This window comes from Henckelia pumila, unplaced genomic scaffold, assembly GCF_033568475.1.
Source record: "Henckelia pumila isolate YLH828 unplaced genomic scaffold, ASM3356847v2 CTG_525:::fragment_3, whole genome shotgun sequence".
Lineage (NCBI taxonomy): Eukaryota > Viridiplantae > Streptophyta > Magnoliopsida > Lamiales > Gesneriaceae > Henckelia > Henckelia pumila.
Window position 1 is genome coordinate 1136359 of NW_027331857.1, and position 14276 is coordinate 1150634.

Consider the following 14276-nt stretch of genomic DNA (forward strand, 5'->3'; position numbering starts at 1 on the left):
TCTGGTGGGATCAATTAGTGACCACTAGAAGAAGGTGTGGAGAGCCGCCTATTGAGACGTGGGAGGAGATGAAGCATGTCATGAAGAAGCGGTTTGTGCCTAACTATTATTATCGTGACATGTACAGGCGATTACAAACTCTTAAGCAAGGTCCAAGAAGCGTGGAGGATTACTACAAGGAGTTGGAAACCACGATGATCCGGGCCAACATTGAGGAGGATAATGAAGCTACAATGGCCAGATTTTTGTGCGGTTTGAATAGAGAAATCCAAGATCAAGTGGAGCTTCGCCACTGTTTTGATTTGGATGAGATGGTGCAGACAGCCATGAAGGTGGAGCAGCAGCTCAAGAGGAGAGGAGCTGGTCGACTTCCTACCGGTGGAGGATCGTCAATTCCTTGGCGCCCAAGCATTGCAAAACGGGAGGACAACAAGTCAGTGTCCAAGCCAAAATTTGACACCAAATTGGAGGCACCAAAACAAGTGGGTAAAGGTACACCTGAAACTACTAATACTCGTTCTAGGGATATTAAATGTTTTAGATGTCAAGGACTTGGTCATATTCCCAGTCAGTGTCCTAATAAAAAAATTATGATTATGAATGCTGGTGGTGAGATTGAGTCGGAGAGTGAGGATGAGAAATATGATAGTATGCCTGCGTTGGAGGATCCTGATGAAGAGGCATATGATGCGGTGGTTGGAGAATTGCTAGTGACCAGGAGAGTGTTAAATGTACAACAAAAGGAGTAGGAAGAAACTCAAAGGGAGAATTTATTCCATACTAGATGCTTTGTGAATAACAAAGTATATAGTGTTATTATTGATAGTGGGAGTTGCACTAATGTAGCGAGTTATGAGCTGGTGGAAAAGTTGAGTTTGCCTGTTATAGAGCATCCTCAACCTTATAAATTGCAGTGGTTTAATGATAGCTCGGAGGTGAGAGTGCATAAGCAGGTGGTAGTACCGTTTTCCATTGGTAAATATGTAGATGAAGTGTTGTGTGATGTGGTGCCTATGCAAGCTTGTCATATTTTGTTGGGTAGGCCGTGGCAATTTGATAGAAATGTGATACATGACGGTTTTAAAAATCGTTATTCTTTTACTTTGAAAAAGGAGCCTATTGTATTGTTACCGATGACTCCAAAGCAAGTGTTGGAGGACCATTTGAAAAAGAAAAAGAAAGAAGAGGCCGAAAAAAAGAGTGAACAAAAAAGTGAGATGGCCTTAGGAAAAAATATTGAGAGAAAAAAAGATGAAAAAAAAATTGAGAGGAAAGAGGCCGATAAAAAAATATTTATGGCCCAAAAGAGTGAGTTGCGAGAGATTTTACATGAGCATACTCCACTTGTATTGATTTTCTATAAGGAATTTCTCCTTAACACAAGTGATATAGCCGAAAATCTTCCGAGCAATGTTGTTTCTCTTTTGCAGGAATTTGAAGATTTATTTCCGGAGGATTTGCCTCAAGGATTACCACCTTTGAGGGGGATTGAACATCAAATTGATTTTGTGCCCGGAAGTGCGTTGCCAAACCGTCCAGCGTATAGGAGCAACCCGGAGGAAAATAAAGAGATGCAAAGACAGGTAAGTGAACTTTTAGATAAAGGCTTTGTGCGTGAGTCCATGTCACCATGTGCTGTGCCTGTTTTGTTAGTTCCTAAGAAAGACGGTTCATGGAGAATGTGTGTGGATTGTAGAGCCATTAATAACATTACCATCAAGTATAGGCATCCTATTCCTAGACTAGATGATATGTTGGATGAGTTGCATGGTTCTAGCGTCTTTAGTAAAATTGATTTAAAAAGTGGTTACCATCAAATAAGGATGAGAGAAGGTGATGAGTGGAAAACTGCTTTTAAAACCAAATACGGCTTGTATGAGTGGTTGGTTATGCCCTTTGGACTAACTAATGCACCTAGCACTTTTATGAGATTGATGAATCATGTGTTGCGTGCTTATATTGAAAAATTTGTTGTGGTATATTTTGATGATATCTTGGTATATAGCAAAAATTTGGATGAGCATGTCTAACATTTGAGAATTGTGCTAATCACACTAAAAGCTGAACAATTGTATGCTAACTTGAAGAATTGTGTGTTTTGTACAAAAGAACTTATGTTTCTTGGTTTTGTTGTGAGTTCACAAGGTGTCAGAGTTGATGAGGACAAGGTAAGTGCAATTCGAGATTGGCCAATGCCTACGTATATTGGTCAAGTTCGAAGTTTTCATGGTCTTGCAAGTTTCTATAGGAGATTTGTGAAAGATTTCAGTACTTTGGCGGCACCTATGACTGCAGTGATCAAGAAGAACGTTCCATTCCATTGGGGCGAGGAGCAAGAAAAGTCTTTTAATATTATTAAACATAAATTAATTAATGCTCCTTTACTTGTTTTACCTGATTTTACTAACACTTTTGAAATTGAATGTGATGCATCAGGTGTAGGAATTGGAGGTGTCTTGATGCAAGGTGGGCGACCGATTTCTTACTTCAGTGAGAAGCTTAGTGGGGCGTCCTTGAATTATCCTACCTACGACAAGGAGTTTTATGCATTGGTAAGAGTACTTGAGACATGGCAACACTATTTGAGGCCAAAGGAATTTGTGATTCATACGGATCATGAATCATTAAAGCATCTCAAAGGACAACACAAGCTAAACAAGAGGCATGCTAAGTGGGTGGCGTTTGTGGAAACTTTTCCCTACGTTATCAAATACAAGCAAGGGAAGGAAAATGTGGTAGCGGATTCTCTATCACGAAGGTATGTACTTTTATCTACTCTAGATTCTAAATTCTTAGGATTTGAGTATGTGAAAGAGTTATATACTAGTGATCTTGATTTTGGTGATATATATGTGTCATGTTTGCATGGTCCAAAAGATAAATTCTTCATGCATGGTGGGTATTTGTTTAAGGAGGATAAGTTATGTATTCCTAAGTCATCTATTCGTGAATTACTTGTTAAGGAATCACATGGGGGTGGTTTAATGGGGCATTTTGGAGTGGCTAAAACTTATGAAACTTTGCATGAACATTTTTATTGGTCACATATGAAGCATGATGTTGAGAAAATTTGCAAAAGATGTGTGACTTGTAGGAAAGCAAAGTCTAGACAACAACCACATGGTTTGTATACTCCACTTCCCGTTCCTAGTGAACCGTGGGTAGATATTTCTATGGATTTTGTTTTAGGACTACCGAGTTCTAAGAAGAGGAGGGATTCAATTTTTGTTGTGGTTGATAGATTTTCTAATATGGCTCATTTTATTGCTTGTCATAAATCTAATGATGCTTCTCATGTTGCTGAATTGTTCTTTAATGAAGTTGTTAGATTGCATGGCATGCCTAGGAGTATTGTGTCTGATAGAGATACTCGTTTCTTGAGCTACTTTTGGAAAACATTATGGTGCAAACTTGGTACTAAACTACTGTTTTCGACTACATGTCATCCTCAAACGGATGGTCAAACTGAAGTTGTTAATAGAACGTTAGGAACTTTGTTGCGTGCTATAATTAAAAAAAAATTGAAGAGTTGGGAAGAATGTTTGTCATTTGTTGAGTTTGCATATAATCGTAGTGTGCATTCTACTACAAATTTTTCACCATTTGAAATTGTGTATGGTTTTAATCCTTTAACCCCGTTGGATTTGATGTCTTTGCCTATGAGTGAAAGGGTTAACATGGATGGTAAGAAAAAGGCGGAATTTGTGAGAAATTTGCATGAAAAAGTGAAGGCGAACATTGAGAAAAAGAATTTGCAGTATACAAAGCAAGCAAATAAGGGAAAGAAGAGAGTTATGTTTGAACCAGGAGATTGGATGTGGTTGCATTTGAGGAAAGAGCGGTTTCCTGAAAAACGGCGCTCAAAGCTTCTACCTAGAGGCGATGGACCGTTTCAAGTATTGGAGCGCATCAACGACAATGCTTACAAATTAGATTTGCCAGGTGAGTATAATGTCAGTGCTACTTTTAATGTTTCTGATTTATCTCCATTTGATGTAGGTGATGATCAAGATTTGAGGACAAATCCTTTTCAAGAAGAAAAGGATGATGCGATCATGGATGTCTCGCATTCTGATCAAGTGCCTAAGGATCCGTTGGAGATACTACGAGGACCGGTTACGAGAGGCCGAGCTCAGAAGTTTAAGGAAGCATTTCAATCTTTGTTGCTGAAGACACAAGAGGGCGTTGGATTTCTTGATATTCAATTTGGAGGAAGTTATAATCTTATTGAGGTCAAAAGAGGTCAAGAAAGTGAAAAAATTGAAGACCCTGCTCAAAGCCAAAGCGCCATTATTTTGCGGAGAAGAAGCGCGCCCGCACCTCATGATCGCACGCCCGCGCTTACGGATGCCAAATTGACGATGTTTTGCGAGCTCTAGGCGCGCCCGCGCTACCTTATCGTGCGCCCGCGCCCTTGTTTGCGCAACTTCGGCGCGCCCGCGCCTCTCTCTAGCGCGCCCGTGCCATGTCCTTTTACATGCACCGAAGGTGTTTGTGTGTGTGTTCGGGATTTTTAATATTTTGGATTTACTTTGTTTATTTTAGGTCTTTTATTCCTACTAGGAAACTTTAAGAGATATCTTTGATATCTTTTTGTTTTATTTTGTGTTATCTTTCAATATTTAGGGTTGTAATATAAATACTACAACATTCATTATTTTAATGATAACTAAGATTTTCAGATTATTGATTATTCAATACAAAATTCTCTTTAGAATGTTATCAAAGCTTTTGCTTTACCCAAAATGAAACTTATCAAAGTTTCATAGCTTTGTGGCGTTTGTCAATCGATTTTCAATTGGGTTGTCAAAGACAGGTTCCTTTGAAAGTCTAATTGAATCTTTGATTGTTTTCTATCGTGAATTCTCTGTTGCTAGTTACAGGTTCAACTAGAGGTGGAGATTCCAAAATCTTTTACTTGTTTCAAAGTCGGGACAACATTATTGAATTCTTTTGTTATCGAATTGAAGTGTGATTCGTTAAAATCGTGTTACCTTTCATACATAAGATTCATATCAGACAGTCAGAGCGTAATATCCATACTTTGGAGGATATGCTTCGAGCGTGCACTATGGATTTTGGTTCGACTTGGAAGGATCATTTGCCATTGATTGAGTTTGCGTACAACAACATCTATCATAGTAGTATTGGGATGGAACCTTTTGAGGCGTTGTATGGGCGACGTTGTCGTACTCCACACTTCTGGGAAGAAGTGGGGGAGAGACAGGCTGAGGGACCGGAGTTAGTCCAGTAGACAGCAGATGTTGTTGATCAGTTCAAGAAACGGATTAAGACTGCACAGGATCATCAGGCCAGCTATGCTAATGCTAAACGGAGGCCTTTTGTTGGAACACGCGTTCTCTGATCACACAGATGTGATACCTGGAGCAGCAAAAGTTTAAAAATTTTATTTTTCGATATGGAACGATTCCATATCATGGGTATAAAATCCAAACGATTAAAATCTTGCAAGTAAAAATATAAATTCTCAATTAAATATTTTTACCTCTTCAAACTAAGGCTTGATTATGGACTCCAACAGAATTTAATCTGCTCTTCTTGTAAATTCCGGGAACCGATGACTTGCTCGATCAATTCCCGGAATTAGGTTCACGAATAAAAAACAGAAACCCTCTGATTGATTGCACTAGAAATCAACCAGATGTTTATCGTAGAAAATAAACAGATTTGATCTGTCAATTCAGAAAGTGACTTTTCAAAAAAATCACAGACCGAATTTTCTCAAAAGGGAGTAGAGGATTTTCGAAAAATCCCCTTGAAAATATTTGTGTGTAATTCGAAAATTGCAAGAATGGAATGCCTCTAATTTTCGAACAATACACCTATATTTATAGATAATTTCTAGACTAGATTAAGTTATAATTTTATTAGGACTCTAACTCCTTAAGGCCCATAATCCATAACTTAAGCCCAACAAGCCAAGCCTGTTATTATAGAAATTAATGTAAAATTCATCATGACTCCGATAGATAAACTGATTTCACCAATGTGCACAGAAACCATTTCTGCATCTTTTAAAGTCAAGATAATTTTTCTGAATCTGAATTCAGTGATTTCCAAAAATGCCCACCCATATGTCATTTTAGGGAATTCCACTCCCTTTAGTTAAGAAGTCCAACTTCTTTTTCATTAAATTTAACTCTTTAAATCTAAATATCTCAACGGGGTTTAGTAATCCATTACTTGTGTGACCCTCAATGGTTCAGGGATACAGCTAGCCGTGGGCTCACAACTCCTTGTGACTCGGAACAACAATTTCCAACTTACCCATCGAATCATGGTAAGAGCGCCTAGCAACATCGCCCCATGATTCCCTAGGTATCACTGATAGTGTCTGCAAGAACCATTAGATTTTGGTTAGCGTACAGTACGGTCCCTTCATCCATATACCCAGATCGAATCAACAACCATTGGTGCATCGAGATTCGTTCGAGATTCGATAACTATGCAATGCATCTTGAAGATCAAATAGTGACATCGCATGTGCTACTAGGAAACCGAGTAACCTAAAACACATCATGTACTCTGGCCAGAGATTCGTCACACTAATATCTCCTCAGATCGCATAGGATATCCACACTCGCAAGTATGTGGTGAATCCTTGACAACAAAGCATCGAATCCTATATGTGTCGTAACTGTACCCAATCCCGGCACCTGATGACCCCAATAGAGTCGGTAAACGAGTCAAAGTACAGTACTAGCATATAGAGTCTCAATGATGTTTCAAGTAGTAAGTACTAATGGTGTACAACCAAAACCGCGGACTTATCCACTCAAATAATAATAACCACTTGGAAAGTCCGAATAGGGTAGTTCGATCATTCATCATATGAATATCCATTTGCATGCTTTGAACATCTCCATGTCCATTACCAATGAAACGTGGTACTTGGCATCACAAATTCTAGTCTCAATCTCGAGCGATCCTTATCCTTATTAGCGGACGGTTCAATTGACTAGGAACTGTTTAGAATATACAGTGACTATAAGATGTGTTTTATAATAGTGATCTCTCTTTATTCATTATCTTATCTTACTTAAACTATAGTATATTCAAGGTCTTTATCAAAACAACAATAGTATATCACAACATAACAATATTAATAAAGACAAAGAAAATGCCATTAATGAATGTAAATTATATTAAACAAAGATTGTTTATACATAGAGTCATAAAAGCCCTTAGCCACAAGTTGGCTAACCGGGCACCCACTCTTTCAATCTCCCACTTGCCCTAAAGTCAACTAGTCATACTACGTAATCCCATTGCTTCGCGATGTTTGTCAAACAATGGTCCTGGCAAGGGCTTAGTAAGTGGATCAGCGATATTGTCTGTAGAGGCCACTCTCTCGACAGTGATGTCTCCTCTTTCCACAATCTCCCAGATGATGTGGTATTTCCTCAGTACGTGTTTGGATCTTTGATGAGACCTTGGTTCCTTTGCCTGAGCAATGGCACCAGTGTTGTCGCAGTACACCGGAATTGGACCAACAGCTTCAGGAATTACGCCCAACTCTTGGACGAAATTCCTCATCCAAACGGCCTCTTTAGCAGCAGCTGATGCTGCAATGTATTCTGCCTCAGTGGTGGAATCCGCTATGGTGTCCTGCTTGGAACTCTTCCAAGAGACAGCACCGCCATTGAGCATGAATAAAAATCCAAAGGTTGACTTCGAGTCATCCACGTCACTTTGGAAGCTAGAGTCGGTATAGCCTTCCAATTTTAATTCTCTTCCTCCATAAACCATGAATATATTCTTAGTCCTTCTCAAGTACTTAAGAATATCCTTCACGAATTTCCAATGCATTTGACCGGGGTTGGCCTGATATCTGCTCATGACACTCAGAGCAAAGGCTACATCCGGTCTGGTAGATATCATCCCATACATAATACTACCTATGGCTGACGCATATGGTATGTGTCTCATTTTATCTATCTCTTCGTCAGTCTTGGGACACATAGACTTGGATAGAGAAACTCCATGACATATAGGTAGATGTCCTCTCTTGGACTCATCCATAGAAAACCTTTTCAATATGGTGTCGATGTAGGTTGCTTGAGTGAGTCCTATCATTTTCTTAGATCTATCTCTATAGATCTGTATCCCTAGAATATAGGAGGCCTCACCCAAATCCTTCATCAAGAATATACCTGATAATCATATCTTTGTTGACTGTAACATCCCTACGTCATTCCCAATGAGTAGGATGTCATCAACATAAAGCACTAAGAACTTCACCGCATCCTTAACTACTTTCTTGTACACGCACGGTTCCTTCGGGTTTTTGATGAAACCAAAGTCCTTTATTGTTTCATCAAACTTCTTGTTCCAACTTCTTGATGCTTGTTTGAGACCATAAATTGATCTCTGAAGCTTGCATACCTTATGCTCGCTTCCCATGGATGTGAATCCCTCGGGCTGCATCATATAGATTTCTTCCTTAATGTTTCCATTAAGAAATGCAGTCTTCACATCCATTTGCCATATCTCATAGTCATACCATGCTGCTATGGCAATAAGGATTCTTATGGACTTGAACATTGTGACTGGTGAAAAGGTTTCATCATAGTCAACTCCTTGTCTTTGAGTATAACCTTTTGCTACCAATCGTGCCTTGTAGGTGAGTACCTTGCCATCAAGCCCAAGTTTTCTCTTGTAGATCCATTTACATCCTATTGGAACAATTCCATCGGGAGGATCTACTAAAGACCAAACTTGGTTTGTATGCATCAAGTCTATTTTCGACTGCATAGCATCAAACCATAATTTCGAATCCGCATCAGAAATTGCTTCCTTGAAGTTTTTTGGATCACATCCAATGTCGGGTTCACTTTGATCCCCTTCAAGAAGAAGACCATATCAAATAGGAGGTCTAGAAGTTCTCTCGGATCTCCTAGATGTAGGCGTGTCCACTGAAGGTTCTTGAGGTGTGGGATCGTTATTTTGTATCTCAGGTTCTTCTCGAATTTCTTCGAGCTCCATCATCTTGCCTTTCTTATCTAATAAAAACTCCTTCTCCATGAAGGTGGCATTCCTCAAAACAAACACTTTTGTTTCAGTAGGATGATAGAAATAATATCCGATTGAATTCTTCGGATATCCTACAAAATAACATAAGGTGGATCGACTATCCAACTTATCTCCCACTGTCTGCTTCACGTAAGCAGGACATCCCAAATCCTCAAGTACGAATACTTAGGAGTTTTGTCATTCCATAACTCGTATGGAGTTTTATTCACTGCTTTGGTGTGAACATTGTTCAACAACAACACCGCCGTTTCAAGTGCATAGCCCCAAAACAAAGGAGGGAGCTCAGTGAAGCTCATCATAGATCGAACCATGTCCAACAAAGTTCGATTGCGACGCTCCGAGACACCATTCAGCTGAGGTGTCATAGGAGGAGTCCACTGAGAGAGAATCCCATTCTCTTTTAGATAGCTCAAAAACTCGGTACTTAAGTATTCTCCACCTCGATCCGATCGAAGTGCTTTAATACTCCTACCTCGTTTGTTTTCTACTTCAGCCTTGAATTCTTTGAAATTTTCAAATGATTCAGACTTATATTTTATTAAATATAAATACTCATACCTAGAATAATCATCAGTAAAGGTAATGAATTAGGTGTGACCAAATTTAGTACCGATACTAAATGGTCCGCAAACATCTGTATGGATCAAATCCAACAGATTTTGACTACGCTCAGGCTTCCCTTTGAAAGCAGATTTAGTCATTTTTCCTTTTAGGCAGGACTCACAAGTAGGTAGAGAGTTAATATCAGACATATCAAACATGCCCTCTCCCACTAGCTTGTTCATCCTCCTTGAGGAAATATGACCTAGCCTAGCATGCCAAAGGTTTGCCGGGTTTTGACTATTGTTTTTCCTTTTATTTGTTGTTACCGGTTTATTAACATAATTAATTGGAACGTCTTTTAATTTTAAGTTATATAGATCATTTTCAAGTTGTCCATTTCCAATCAAACATTCATTCTTGTAAATATTGCAAATCCCATTTACAAAATTACAAGAAAAACCATCTCTATCAAGCATAGAAACAGAAATAATATTTTTAACTAAATCTGGCACAAATAAAACATCTCTTAAAAATAACTTAAAATTGGTCTGCAAAACTAAATAAACATCTCCCACTGCTTTGGATTCAACTCTGGAACCATTTCCGAGCCTCAGCTGGGTCTCACCCATCCTAAGCTTACGACTTCTTGTCATCACCTGCAAATCATTGCAAATGTGAGATCCACATCCGGTATCCAATACCCAAGAAGTAGTATTAAGTGAAACATTTATTTAAATGTAAAACATACCCTTTGCAGTTCGCAACTGCTCGAGGTATTCCTTGAAGTTACGTTTCCAATGACCGGGTTTCTTGCAGTGATGGCAAACATCTCCAGATATGTTCACGTTTGAAGATTTTGTCTTGCCCTTCTTCTGTGGTACAATTTTCTTGGGCGGGGCTGAACGTTTCTTACCCTTTCCACTTGGCCCCTTCTTGGAGTAAGAAGATGAGCCAACCAAGAGTACCGGTTTTTTCTTCTTTAATGTGGCCTCATAAGACACAAGCATATTCACCATCTCTTCAAGGGTGGCCTCTATCTTGTTCATATTGAAGTTCACCACAAATCCATCAAACGACGAAGGAAGAGAAAGAAGTAACAAGTCCGCGTTTAGTTCATGCTCCAATATCAAATCGAGTGTTACCAACTTTTCAATGAGCCCAATCATGTGTACCCCATGCTCACGGACCAAAGTCCCATCTCGCATGCGGCATGTCATGAGCTCTTTGACGGTGGCATACCTCTCCGACCTTGACTGAGCTCCAAAAAGTTCCTTGAGGTGCATGTGTATGTCAGCAGCATTCACGGCATCCTCAAATCGCCTCTGGAGTTCATCAGACATTGAAGCTTGCATATAGCATTTAGCCTTGATATCATGGTCCCACCATTGATCAAGTTTTGCCAATTCTTCCGGACTTATATTAGCCGGTGCTTCCTTTGGAGGATTCTTTTTTAACACGTAGAAAATTTTCTCCGAGTTTAGAACAATATTTAATTTACGGAACCATTCCGTATAGTTTGCGCCAGTCAATTTGTTTTGTTCGAGAATTGAGTATAGTGGATTTCGCGAATTCATTGTAATGAAATACTGAAAAGAAACAGACAATAATCAGTGATTGTTTAATTAATTTACTAAGACATAAAATATGGCGAGATTTAATTTTATGAATTTCACTCCCACTATTTTAACTATTTCACTACCCTCTAGTGAAAACGGAAAACTTGTCTCCTTAGTGGGAATATGGAGTCCAATTGACAAACTATAATCCTGAATAATATCAGCCAACCATAATTTTCAAAAGATAGAGCTCAATTGCTTCCAAAGCAATGCCCATGTTTTTACCTCATGTCCAATAAGGGCCCAATAATATGACGCCGTTTATTGTGACATGTCAAGATAACCCATCAATATTAAGTTGTGATGGACGGTCGCCATGTGGATCCCCAATAATATGAGCCAATCCCATGGGAGTTTCACCCAACTTACAACTTGTGTCGATCCAATGTACAGCTTTTCGACGAACGGGCCCCCCCAATAATATGAGCCGGACCGTGCCCGCGGGTAGCATCTCATACATTGATCGTTGATGGAAGGTAGGAACATTTAAACAATATTTAAATTCCCTTTTGTTTATCTTGATATCAATTTTAAATCATATTTAAAATGAGGGATTTTTAATTTTGAAAATTGTCTCATCATTCAATATTTGTATGCTTGCGGGATTCATATAATTTAGTCTAAACATGCATACAACAATAATATCATATATTATTTAAAGGATGATCGATCCCAATCACTTATCGACCCGTGGTTGCCAATCACGAGTCTAAGTTCAATCCTAGGTGATATGCAAGTATGCAATGCAATCCTATTACATTAAGCTTCCAATTTACATTTCTTTGGTCTTTATTGTCTGCTGGGCCCACCTTTGTCTTCAAATCTTTATCTCCCACTAAGTCTAATAAATTTACAATAAATTTCGATGACAAGTAGGGGATACATATTTAAGGGTGGGAATGGGCCTTAAACCAGGCCCACTTTTATTACAAATGACAATTCAAATTGGTCCATAAACCAAGCTCATTAATAAAACCCAACAACTATAAAATCAAATGTAAACAACCTAACATACACCTACAATATTGGTCATGGCAATCGATCATCCTTTTATCCAATAATTAATTCAATAATTAAATAATTGGATAACATGCAATGGCATCATAATTAAAAAGATAAAATCAAATTTTATCTTATCCTTTCATAAGATCATATCTTATCATCAAATGTACCAAAATAATTAATTTTATAAAATCTAATTTAACGAATAAAATTTATAAATTTTCCAAAAATTTAAATTTATCCAAAAATCAATTTTAAAATTTTCGGACTCAAACAATTTGATCCGATGCCTCATAGACCAATAAAAAACAATTTTCGATCGGACCAAAAACTAAAATTTCAAATATTTCAAAAAAATCCAAAAAATCAAATTTTAAAATTTCCGGACTGTCCCGGGCAGCCCCGCCTCCACGTGGGACAGGGCTGCCCACGTGGAGGTGGGCAGCGGCAGCGCCGGGCAGCGACACTCGCTTCTTGATTGCCCTTGTTTCCCTTCAAATTTAATTTTAAAAATTTTTCGTTTTGTTTCAAAAATCGAGGCTAAAAATTTTGTACAATCGATTAATTTTAATCGTTTGATCAAAGTTTACGACCTGGCTCTGACGCCACTGTTGGAACACGTGTTCTCTGATCACACGGATGTGATACCCGGAGCAGCGGAAGTTTAAAAATTTTATTTTTCGATATTGAACGATTCCATATCATGGGTATCAAATCCAAACGATTAAAATCTTGCTAGTAAAAATATAAATTTTCAATTAAATATTTTTACCTCTTCAAGCTAATGCTTGATTATGGACTCCAACAGAATTTAATCTGCTCTTCTTGTAAATCCCGGGAACCGATGACTTGCTCGATCAATCTCTGGAATTAGGTCCACGAATAGAAAACAAAAACCCTCTGATTGATTGCACTAGAAATCAACCAGATGTTTATCGTAGAGAATAAACAGATTTAATCTGTCAATTCAGAAAGTGACTTTTCAGAAAAATCATAGACAGAATTTTTTCAAAAGGAAGTAGAGGATTTTCGAAAAATCCCCTTGAAAATATTTGTGTGTAATTCGAAAATTGCAAGAATGGAATGCCTCTAATTTTCGAACACTACACCTATATTTATAGATAATTTTTAGACTAGATTAAGTTATAATTATATTAGGACTCTAACTTCTTAGGGCCCATAATCCATAACTTAAGCCCAATAAGCCAAGCCTGTTATTATAGAAATTAATATAAAATCTATCATGACTCCGATTGTTAAACTGATTTCACCAATGTGCACAGAAACCATTTCTGCATCTTTTAAAGTCAAGATAATTTTTCTGAATCTGAATTCAGTGATTTCCAAAAATTCCAACCCATATGTCATTTTAGGAAATTTCACTCCCTTTAGTTAAGAAGTCCAACTTCTTTTTCATTAAATTTAACTCTTTAAATTTAACTTTCTCAACGGGGTTTAGTAATCCATTACTTGTGTGACCCTCAATGGTTCAGGGATACAGCTAGCCGTGGGCTCACAACTCCTTGTGACTCGGAACAACAATTTCCGACTTACCCATCGAATCATGGTAAGAGCGCCTAGCAACATCGCCCCATGATTCCCTAGGTATCACTGATAGTGCCTGCAATAACCAATAGATTTTGGTTAGCGTATAGTACAGTCCCTTCATCCATATATTCCGATCGAATCAACAACCATTGGTGCATCAAGAGTCGTTCGAGATTCGATAACTATGCAATGCATCTTAAAGATCAAATAGTGACATCGCATGTGCTACTAGGAAACCGAGTAACCTAAAATACATCATGTACTCTGGCCAGAGATTCGTCACACTAATATCTCCTCAGATCGCATAGGATATCCACACTCGCAAGTATGTGGTGAATCCTTGACAACAAAGCATCGACTCCTATATGTGTCGTAACTGTACCCAATCCCAACACCTGATGACCCCAATAGAGTCAGTAAACGAGTCAAAGTACAGTACTAGTATATAGAGTCTCAATGATGTTTCAAGTAGTAAGGACTAATGGTGTACAACTGTAGTGACCCTACCCGGAT

At 38.3% G+C, this 14276-nt stretch overlaps 1 pseudogene; it reads left to right on the forward strand.

Moving 5' to 3' along the window:
* The first annotated feature begins 68 nt into the window (after nucleotides 1-68).
* The window catches only part of LOC140873081 (uncharacterized), a 41779-nt pseudogene continuing 27571 nt past the window's right edge, over nucleotides 69-14276 (forward strand).